This window comes from Elephantulus edwardii, unplaced genomic scaffold (assembly GCF_000299155.1).
Source record: "Elephantulus edwardii isolate Elephantulus edwardi_28Jun2011 unplaced genomic scaffold, EleEdw1.0 scaffold00001, whole genome shotgun sequence".
Classification (NCBI taxonomy): Eukaryota; Metazoa; Chordata; class Mammalia; order Macroscelidea; family Macroscelididae; genus Elephantulus; species Elephantulus edwardii.
The window spans coordinates 39,505,980-39,516,202 of record NW_006399751.1 but is presented as its reverse complement, the minus strand read 5'-3'; the positions used below and the strand labels follow the sequence as shown (position 1 = coordinate 39,516,202).

At 41.3% G+C, this 10,223-nt stretch overlaps 1 pseudogene; it reads right to left on the bottom strand.

Annotated features, from left to right (window-relative positions):
- Positions 1-528: 528 nt before the first annotated feature.
- Positions 529-921, bottom strand: LOC102864083 (annotated as a pseudogene).
- Between the last annotated feature and the right edge of the window lie 9,302 nt (positions 922-10,223).

Here is a 10,223-nt window from a genome sequence, read left to right as displayed (position 1 = left end):
ATGCGCTGAGTGAAATATCTCAGTCACAAAAGGACAAATTTTTCAGAGGACCACTGTCATAAAAATAGGTTGGACACAGAGGAGGGGAGAGCAAGGAAAGAAAGGATAGATTATGAATAATACACTGGCATGGGGGAAAGGAGGGACTAACTGAAGGGCTAATTTTTGCACTCTGACAGGGTCATCTTTTTCTGGAGTGGGAACAAATATGGATCTCTTCCAGTAAGTTGGCCAGGTGGTTGTCCTCTACATTTCTTGGCAAAACTTGGTGAGCATGTCCAGCCCAACGTCTGTTTGTTGAAATAAGTCAATCGGTATGTCGTCAAGTCCTGGGGCGTTGGTTTTGGGCAATTCCTTCAGAGCAGCTTGAATTTCCTCCATCAGCACAGGCTCCTGGCTTATACATTGTTTCATGAAATTCTTCTATGTCAACCAATTCTTTTTGGTACAGTGACTCTGTATACTCTTCCATCTTTTTTGTTTCCTTTTTTCCATTGAGGCAGTTTATTTGCACTGTGTATTACATCCCTAAAAAAAGAATCCCAGGATTTTTTCTCCTATGTGTTGTTGTCTTGCTTCCTCGTGGTCCATGATGCCAGCTGAGGTGGTCAGTAAAAGGAAATCAAACTGATGGGATGGGAGCAGATTATTCTGCCACTTTTCTAGACCTTTGAGATGCACATCAAATTCAGGGCTGATAACACCACAATTGCTTAACCTGTCTGTGAGACTATCAACTATTTTCCCTGCTCTGTGAGCATCAGTGATTTTACATTTGCCAATGTAGCCATGCTTCTTCATCACTTAGGAACCTAACTATGACTTGGAGCAAGACCTGATAAGATCCTGGCACTTCTTTCCTCTCTTCACAGCATTGTTGATGCTCTAGAGACCATCAGACAGTATATTCATGCGCCCCATGTGGAGGCATGGAAAGATGGTGGAAAGAGGAAGGGACAGGCAGTGCACGAAGTTATTCCGTTCATCTTCTTTTAGTGCTTCCTGGATCATTTAATATTCTGCCCACAGCACCCTGAAGCATTGCAACTCTAGGCTTGAATTTGTTGCACTGGGCCAATTAGCAGTATCGTGATAGATGGTAAAGTGATTGTGATTGTTAACAGCTTTAGTTTGCTTTGCTCCACAATCAACACTCTTGGTACCAACAGCCAGGAAATCAAAAGACAAATTGCATTGGGAAAAATCTGATGTCAGAGACCTCTCTAAGCATCAGAGAGCTGAACAGTGACTAGGAATTACAGAAAGAGAACTGATGCCTTTGAGCTGTGGTGCTGGAAAAGCGTACTGAATATACCATGGACTGTTAGAACAAACAGATTCATCCCGGAGAGGGTGAAACCAGGCTATTCCTTGGAGGAAAGGATTCTGAAGCTCTGTCTGACATACTTTGGGCATGTTGCAAGGAAGGAACAGGCTTGGGCATGTTGGAGAGGGATATCATGCTTGGGATGGTGGAGGGACAGTGCAAGAGAGGAAGACCTTTGACGAGATGGATTGACTCAGTGATGGGTAATGGAGGTGGGTGGGTTGGAGACAATGAGGTTGGCTCAGGAAAGAGCAGGGTTCAGAGCTGTTATACATATGAGCTGCTATGAGTTGCAAGTGACTCAGTGGCACATTACAACAACAACAACAACAAACTGAAGGGAATGGATGATTAGACATTGTATATATGGCAGTTGACAGTCTAATGCAAGATAGGCATTACAGAGTGAATTGGAGAAGAGGGAGGGAGGAAAGGGTGTATCGATAGATGAATGAAAACCCATCCTCCTTTCAGTAAACTTTCACTAAAATCACAAGTTAAAAAAAAAAAAAGACTGAAGTCATAGGCTTAAAGTAAGTAAAATTAACAAAGTGCTCAATCTAATAGTGTCATAAGAACACCAGCAATCTCAAGGTCTGTCCTCCACATTTGATGCTGGGCTTGTAAGAGGAAATAAGACTTAAACTTGGGAAATTGTGGTGCTCTCATGTATTTGTTACTCTCTGAAACTTGATGTTATGCCTAAGTATAACACTAGCCATCTTCAAGTTAAAGTGGCACCTCAGATGGTCTAGGTGGCAATGGTTCTCAAGTACCCAAACCAAAACCCCAAAACCCAAAATGTATAAGAGAAGATGATGATGACACAGAATAGGTCAGGATTCGAGTCTGTTGTTTATAGGGTCATTATATTTATTATAAGTCATACCTGACTTGAAGGCACCTAACAATCACAACTACTATATAGTCAATTATGACTTATGGTGATTCTTTATCAGACTTCTGATGCTGTAAATATTTTTCCCTCATTTTGTTTTATGGTATTATAGTTTCTACACTGTAACAACACTCTTCTTACTTCCCTTTATGATTTTAATGTCCATTTTTCCTAGCCTATCTTATCTTTACTTCCATGATGGTTTCCAATGGGCCCACATTTGTATGCTGTCCCTGGATCTCACTGCCATTATCTTTCAAAAGGGAAAATGAAAAGTTCCTTTCACACCTTGTTGTTGTTGTGTACATTAAGTCAGAACCCATCCATAGCTGACCCTCCAGCAGATTTTCGGAGGCAGTTTAATCGCACAGAGCAGACTGCCCTTCTTTCTCCCTCGGAGTAGTGGATTTGAACTGCCACCTTAGGGATTGCAGCACAGCTCCTTACCACTAAGGTAATAGGGTTGCTACACACACACACACACACACACACACACACACACACACACACAAACCTGCTGGTTTTGAGTTATTATTGCAGATTTATATATTATTTTTAAAAGGAGGACAAAATGTGAAAGTGAAAGCTCAATTGCTTCAGAGAATTTTTAGAAAAGGAAGTAAAAGAAAGCCTATCTGTTGTACTTTCATTTTTCATTCAGTCCATTAGTGGTAGTGAAATGGATAGCTTCCACATAGAAGGTGCCCAAATAAACATCTACTGAATAAACTTTGTTGTTGTTTGTTGTTGTTATGTGCCGTTGAGTCGCTTGCGACTCATAGCGACCCTATGTACAACAGCCCTAAACTCCGCTTTGTCCTGTGCCAATCGCACTGTCTCTGACACTCCCATCCCAATTATCCCAGTCACTGAATCAATCCACCTCATAGAGGGCCTTCCTCTCCTGCGCTGTCCCTCCACCCTCCCAAGCATGATGTCCTTCTCCAAGGACCGGTCTCTCCTCACAACATGTCCAAAGTATGTTAGAGAGAGCCTCAGAATCCTTGCCTCCAAGGAGCCACCCAGTTTAACCCTTTCCAGGACAAATCTGTTTGTTTTCCTAGCAGTCCATGGTATTCTCAATACTCTTCTCCAGCACCACAGCTCAAAGGCATCAATTCTCCTTCTATCGTCCTTGGTCACTGTCCAACTCTCTGATGCATAACAAGTGATTGCGAAGACCATGGCCTGTATCAGATGCACCTTAGTCTCCAGAGAGACACCATTGCTCTTCTTTGGAAGCACTTTGGAGAAGTCCCTAACAGCAGACCTTCCCTTGGCAATGCGCCTTTTAATTTCCTGGCTGCTGGTGCCAAGACTGTTGACTATGGAGCCAAGCAAACTAAAGCTGTGAACAATCTCAATCTCTTCACCATCCATCCTGATGCTGCCAATTGGTCCAGTGGTGACAATCTTTGTCTTCTTAACATTGAGCCTCAATCCATATTGTAGGCTGCAGTCCTTGACACTCTGCAGCAGGCGCTTCAGGCCCTCTTCAGTTTCAGCAAGCAGGGTTGTGTCATCCGCATTACACAGATTGTTGATAAAGCGTCCACCAATCTTGACCCCGCATTTCCCCTCACAGAGCCCAGCCGCCCGGATAATCTGTTCTGCATATAGGTTGAAAAGGTATGGAGATAGGATGCATCCCTGGTGTACGCCCTTCCCAATTTTGAACTATGCAGTGTTACCCTGCTCTGTTCTGACTACTGCCTCTTGGTCCAAGTATAGGTTTCGCATTAGCACAATTAAATGTTCTGGGATTCCCATTCTTCTCAGAGTCAGCCATAGTTTGTTATGATCTACACAGTCAAATGCCGTTGCATAGTCAATGAAACACAGATAGACATTCCTCTGGTATTCCCTGCTTTCAGCCAAGATCCATCTAACATCAGCCACAATATCCCTAGTACCACGACCCCTTCTAAACCCAGCCTGGACTTCTGGCAGTTCTCTGTTGATGTGCTGTTCCAGTTGTTTTTAAACTCTATAAATACTTTTAATTTGGGACACTAATATTAGAAAATATAATTTCAGAATTGTTGGTGCCATCTATTGGTGAAGGAAAAAAATATAAAATGATCACTCGTGTAATAAGCGATTTCAAAGGTTTCCCAATCACTTGTTCCTTATTTCCACATAGATTTCAAGAGTAATCTAGGAGCTTGAAGGAACAATTTGGTCTATGTCTAAGGCATCCATGTTTCCAGCTGGGGTTCTCCTCTCAGTGTGCCTGTTAAGTGTCCAGCATTTTGGAAGAGAATGCCAAAGAAGTCAAGTCACAGCCCCTGATTTCAAAGAGCCTCTTATCTAATTGGAAAGAGAAGATACATCTATCGAGAACAATTAACCTATGTAACAAAAACAATAATTTGACAAAATGCATGATACTCATGCCAAACATACATATTTTATATATTTACAACACTTTGTAAACCTGTCTGGCAGTGTCTTAAGCTGGGTTCTCTATGTGTGTAAATTGTATTTATACATACATTATACAGAATGTATATTTTACATATTGTTGCTGTTGTTGAACTGCCTACAACTCATAGCAACCCTATGTACAAGAGTCCTAAACCCTGCTCTATCCTGTGTCATTCCTGTGACAATCTTATTGTCTCTGACACACCTATCCCCATTACTCCAGTAACTGAGTCAATCCATCTTATCAAGGGTGTTCTTCTCTTGCACTGTTCCTCCATCCTCCCAAGCATGATGTCCCTCTCCAAGGACTGGTCCTTCCTTGCAACATGTCCAAAGTATGTCAGGCAAAGCTTCAGAATCCTTGCCTCCAAGGAGCAGCCCTGTATCGCTCTCTCTAGGATGAACCTGTTTGTTCTCTTAGCAGTCCATGGAATATACAATTTTCTTCTCCAGCAACACAGCTCAAAGGCATCAATTCTCCTTCTATAATTCCTAGTCACTGTCCAGCTTTCTGATGTATAGCAAGTAATTGCAAAGACCATGGCTTGAATCAAGTGCACCTTAGTCTCCATACTGACATCATTGCTCTTCAGTATATATATATATATGTATGTATATATAAATATAAAAGCTCTCGTGGCCTAGTGGTGAGAAACTGCACTGCAATTCTGAAAGCATGTGTTTTGAATCCACCAAGAGCTCCACAGGAGAAGGATGGCAATCTCCCCTTGTGTGATTAAGCTGCCTCTGAAAATTTGCTGCAGGGTTAGCTATGGATCAATTCTGATTTGATGGTACTCAACAACAACATATAGATGCACACACACACAGAGTTCTGATGGCTTAGCAGTAAGAAGTTGTGCTGCCAATCCAAAGGTCCACCATTCAAATCCACCAGCTGTTCCACAGGTGAAAGATGGACAGTCTCCTCTCATGCATTTTACCACCTCTGGAAACATGCTGGAGAGTTAGCTATGTGTTGGTTCCAACTTGACAGTACACAACTACACACACCTACACACACACATCCATACACACACATACACACATATAAAAGCTTTGAAGATATAATTCATACTGGGTCCATAGCCCCTAGTCCAAAGGCTGTCCCTATCTAGTGGTTCAAATCTACCAGTGGTTTCAAGGAGAGAGATGGCCAGTCTTCTCGGGTAGGATTTAGAACATTCTGAAAATCCACTGGAGTTTCAGTTAGGAGTCACTTGCAACCTGACAGTACTGAGTTTGAGTTTTGAGTTTATGTTGTTGTTAGGTGCTTTCCAGTAGAGGACTATGAACAACAGATCTGAACCATGCCCTACCCTGTGCCACCCTCATAATTTGATATACTTGAGGCCACTGTTATTATAGTCACTGTGTCAATTCATCTTGTTGAGGGTCTTCCTCTTGTTCACTGAGGCTCCACCCTTCCAAGTATGATGTTCTTTTGCAATGACTGGCCCCTCCTAACATGCCCAAATCTGTGATATGAAGTTTTGTCATTCTCACCTCTGAGGAGCACCCTGGTTGCACTTTCTCCAAGACATACTTGTTTGTTCTTTTGACAGTCCATGGGATGGATATTCAATACTATTCTCCAAAACCACAGCTCAAAGGTATTAATTTATCTGTCATTCTTATTCACTGTCCAACTTCTAGATGCATAGCAAGTAATTGAAATGACCATGGTTTGGATCAGGTATACCACAATTTTAAGCTGACTTTGCTCCTTAGCACTTTGGAAAGGTCCTGACAGCAGATTTTCCCAATGAAACACATCGTCTCATTTCTTGACTGCTGGCATCAAGGGTGTTGATTGTGAATCCAAGCAAGATAAATTCACTGAAAACTCCAGTCTTTTCTCCATCTATCACAGTGTTGCCTATCAACCCAGTAGTGAGGATTCTTGTTTTTTTAATGTTGAAATGCAATCCATGTTGAAGACTAGTCTTTTATATTCTGCAGCAAGTGTTTCAAATCCTCTTCACTTTCAGTAAGTAAGGTTGTGTCATCTGTGTCAACACAGGTCATTGATGAGTCTCCCTCCAATCCTGATGCCACATTCCTCTTCGTAAAAGCTGACTCCTTGAATTATTTGTTTAACATACTGATTGAACAGGTATGGAGAAAGGATACATCCTTGGCACATACCTTTCCTGATTTTAAACTATATAGTGTTCTTTGCTCTGTTTGCACACAGCCTCTTGGTCAAGGTTTCACATGAGCATAATTAAATGGTCTGGGATTTCCATTTTTCTCAATGTTAGTCACAATTTGTTATGATCCATACAGTCAAATGCTTTTGCATAGTCAATAAAAGACAAATAGACATTCTTCTGGGATTCTCTGCATTCAATCAAGTTTTATCTGACATGAGCAATGATATATCTGGTGCTATGGCTACTTTTAAATCCAGTTTGAACTTCAGGTAGTTCTCTATTAGAGAACTATTCTAGCTGTTTTGGATAATCTTCAGCAAAATTTTATTTGCATGTGATATAAGTGATGTTGTTGTGTTGTGTATTGTCAGGTCGGATCCGATCCATAGCTGACCCTCAAGTGGGTTTTCAGAGGCAGTTAATCAAACCAGAGAAGAATGCCCATCATTCTCCCATGGACCAGCTGGTAAATTCAATCTGTGCACCTTCAGGATTGCAGTGCAGCTTCTTGCCACTAGGCCACCTGAGCTCCTGATACTGATTGAAAATCTCCACATGCTATTGGATCCCCATTTTTGGAATGGGAACAAATATGGATCTCTTCCAGTCAGTTGGTCTTCCATATTCCTTGGCACAGACTGGTGAGTGCATGCACAAATGCATCTGTTTTATGAAACATGCCAATTGGTATCCTATCAATTCCTGGAGCCTTCTTTTTTGGCCAGTGCCTCCAGTGAAGCTTGAACTTCTTCCTTCACTACTACTGGCTCTTGATCATATGTTACTTCCTGTAATTGTTCCATAGTGACTGATTCTTTTTTGACACAATGACTCTGTATTCTCTCCATCTTCTTTTGATGCTACCTGGATCATTCAAGATTTTGCCTATAGAATCCTTCATTATTGCAACTTGAGGTTTGAGTTTGGATTCATTAGTCTTCAAAGTATACAATCTAATCTCCCAGTTTTGGGTTTGTCTGGTTGCTACTACATGAGTCAGGAGAAGCCTCTAGCCTTCTGTCTGAACTACCAACTTGGATCTTGTCAGGCTTTACAAACATGTAAGCCATTTTCTTGAGAGAAAGCATAGGTACATAGATATACATATATAGAGATAGAGATGATAGATAGATAGATAGATAGATAGATAGATAGATAGATAGATAGAAATACAAAATCTCATAAATGTTGTTAGGTGCCATCAAGTCTGACTCATAGTGACCCTATGAACAAAAGATCTGACCCTGTTCTATTCTGTGCCATCCTCATACTTCCTGACACACAGGAGCCCATTGCAGCAGTCACCAGGTTAACCCACCTGGTTGAGAGTCTTCCTCTCCTTCGCTGATCATCCACCCTTCCCAGCATCATGTCCCTTTCCAAGGAATAACCCCTCCTAGCAACATGGCCAAAGTATGTGAGGCAAAGTCTCATTATTCTTCTTTCAAACAAATTCAAATATATCTTTATCTATAAATATACACATATAAAAGAGATTTAACTCAAGCAAGTGACTTACATGCTTGTAAAGTCTCATAAGTCCCAAGTCAATGGGTGAGATTACAGCAGCAGGGCCTGACAGACTGAAGACTGACTATGACTTCAAGACTGTGGTCGGACTGTGGGCTTTGGAGGCTGATAAATCCAAGATCAGCAGGTATTATGGCAATTTGTAGACTCAAGTACAAACAATTGAAGGTCAGAGGATAATGACTTATATGCACAATGCATTTCAAATTAAAAACAAGAGCTCTGCCATAATGTTCATATGTAGTTGATACAGTACACACCCTTGAGGAAATGCCATTTGACTAACTGCTCATAGATCTTATCCAGGAGGTGATTACATTATCTCCGACCTCTTCAAGAGAATGACTACCTCATAACTTCCAAACAGAGAACTGCGAGCAGTCAAGTTGATACACAATCTTACCCACCCCAGTCCAACCGTTGACAAATTGGCACCTGTACACATCTCTTTAGACTGTATATAATATCTAAACAAATAAAAACCACTATAAAATAATATTTGCACCTAACTTGATATAATAGGTCTAGTACACCACCGTGCTTGGCCCTTAGTAGGCAAATGATAGAAATACTATTGATTAATTGAGTAAGTTGGGACTTGAGATTAGAATCATAGCTTATAGAATATTTTAAACTGTACTGGAAAAACAGCTCAGAAAATACGTGTAAACACAAGAAATCTGATGGAGGGAACGGGGTTTCCTGGGAAATTTTTCAAGTCCTGATTTCTGGTGGCCTAACGAGTAAGGACTCATGCTTGGAAGGAGAGAGGAACAGTGAGGGAGAGGAAGACCCCAGATGAGATGGATTGATACAGGGACAATGGGTGTTAGTGTGTCTGAATTAGTGAGACTGGCTCAGGACAGGACAGGATTCCAGGCTGCTGTACACAGTGTGGCTATGGGTCACTGGTGACTCGACAACACCTAACAATAACAACAAAAATGAGTCAGGAGTCACACTGACAGTTCAACTCTGGCTGCTCCCTGAGAGAAAGATGAACAATCTCCTCCTGTGCAATTTATAGCCTCTGAAAACATGCTGGAGGGTCAGCTATACGTCAGTTCCAACTCAACAGCAACAACATGACAATATTAGTACAGTGAGACCTCTTATAGCTTTGATTTGTGCTTTAAAACAGCGATTCTTGTGGTTTGCTGTGTCAACTCATGTTTTCTCCTCAGTCAATGATTGGGCTTTTACTCAGTTAAGGTAGAATCAGAAATCAAAAAAAGAGAGAAGGAAGTGACTGCAAACATATATTTTTCTCTGGAAAGTCTTAGATGTAGGAATATGCAAATAGCCTTCTTCTGCAAGACCTCAATTTTGTGCTCAGAAATAGTCTTACAATATTTGACAATATGCTTCAAGAGTCTTTAAATGATGGACTGAGACAGTAGTTGCAACCATGAGCTGAGACGGAACAGTAACTGTGAAGCTGGCACAGGGCTGGGCAGTTTTCTTCCTGTTGTCCATCAGGCCACTATGACTCAGAGCCTATGGGACCTAACAACAACATTTGGATTCAGTTCTTTTCCTTTTAGCAAGTTCTAGTGGTGCAGCCTGCAGGTTGTTGCACTGCTACATCCAAAGCAATCTCCTTCACGTGATTTACAGCCTAAGAAACCCAATGCATTGGTTCCAAGTTTAAGTCTAAGAAAATAATCACAGTTGGTAGTAAAGGCTTTCTGGAACAAAGGAAGGGTGGGGGTAATACCTGTACTCAATATGGGTGTGGTTGAACAAATGTTTTACAGGTAACAACACAAGTCTCATATATTTTAAAACATGGCACAAGTTATATATATTAAATTATTCCTAAAGAGCAGGAGTGGCATCCACTTCCTTAACAACATGCCTCTGTAACTCTTTGAACTCTGATAAA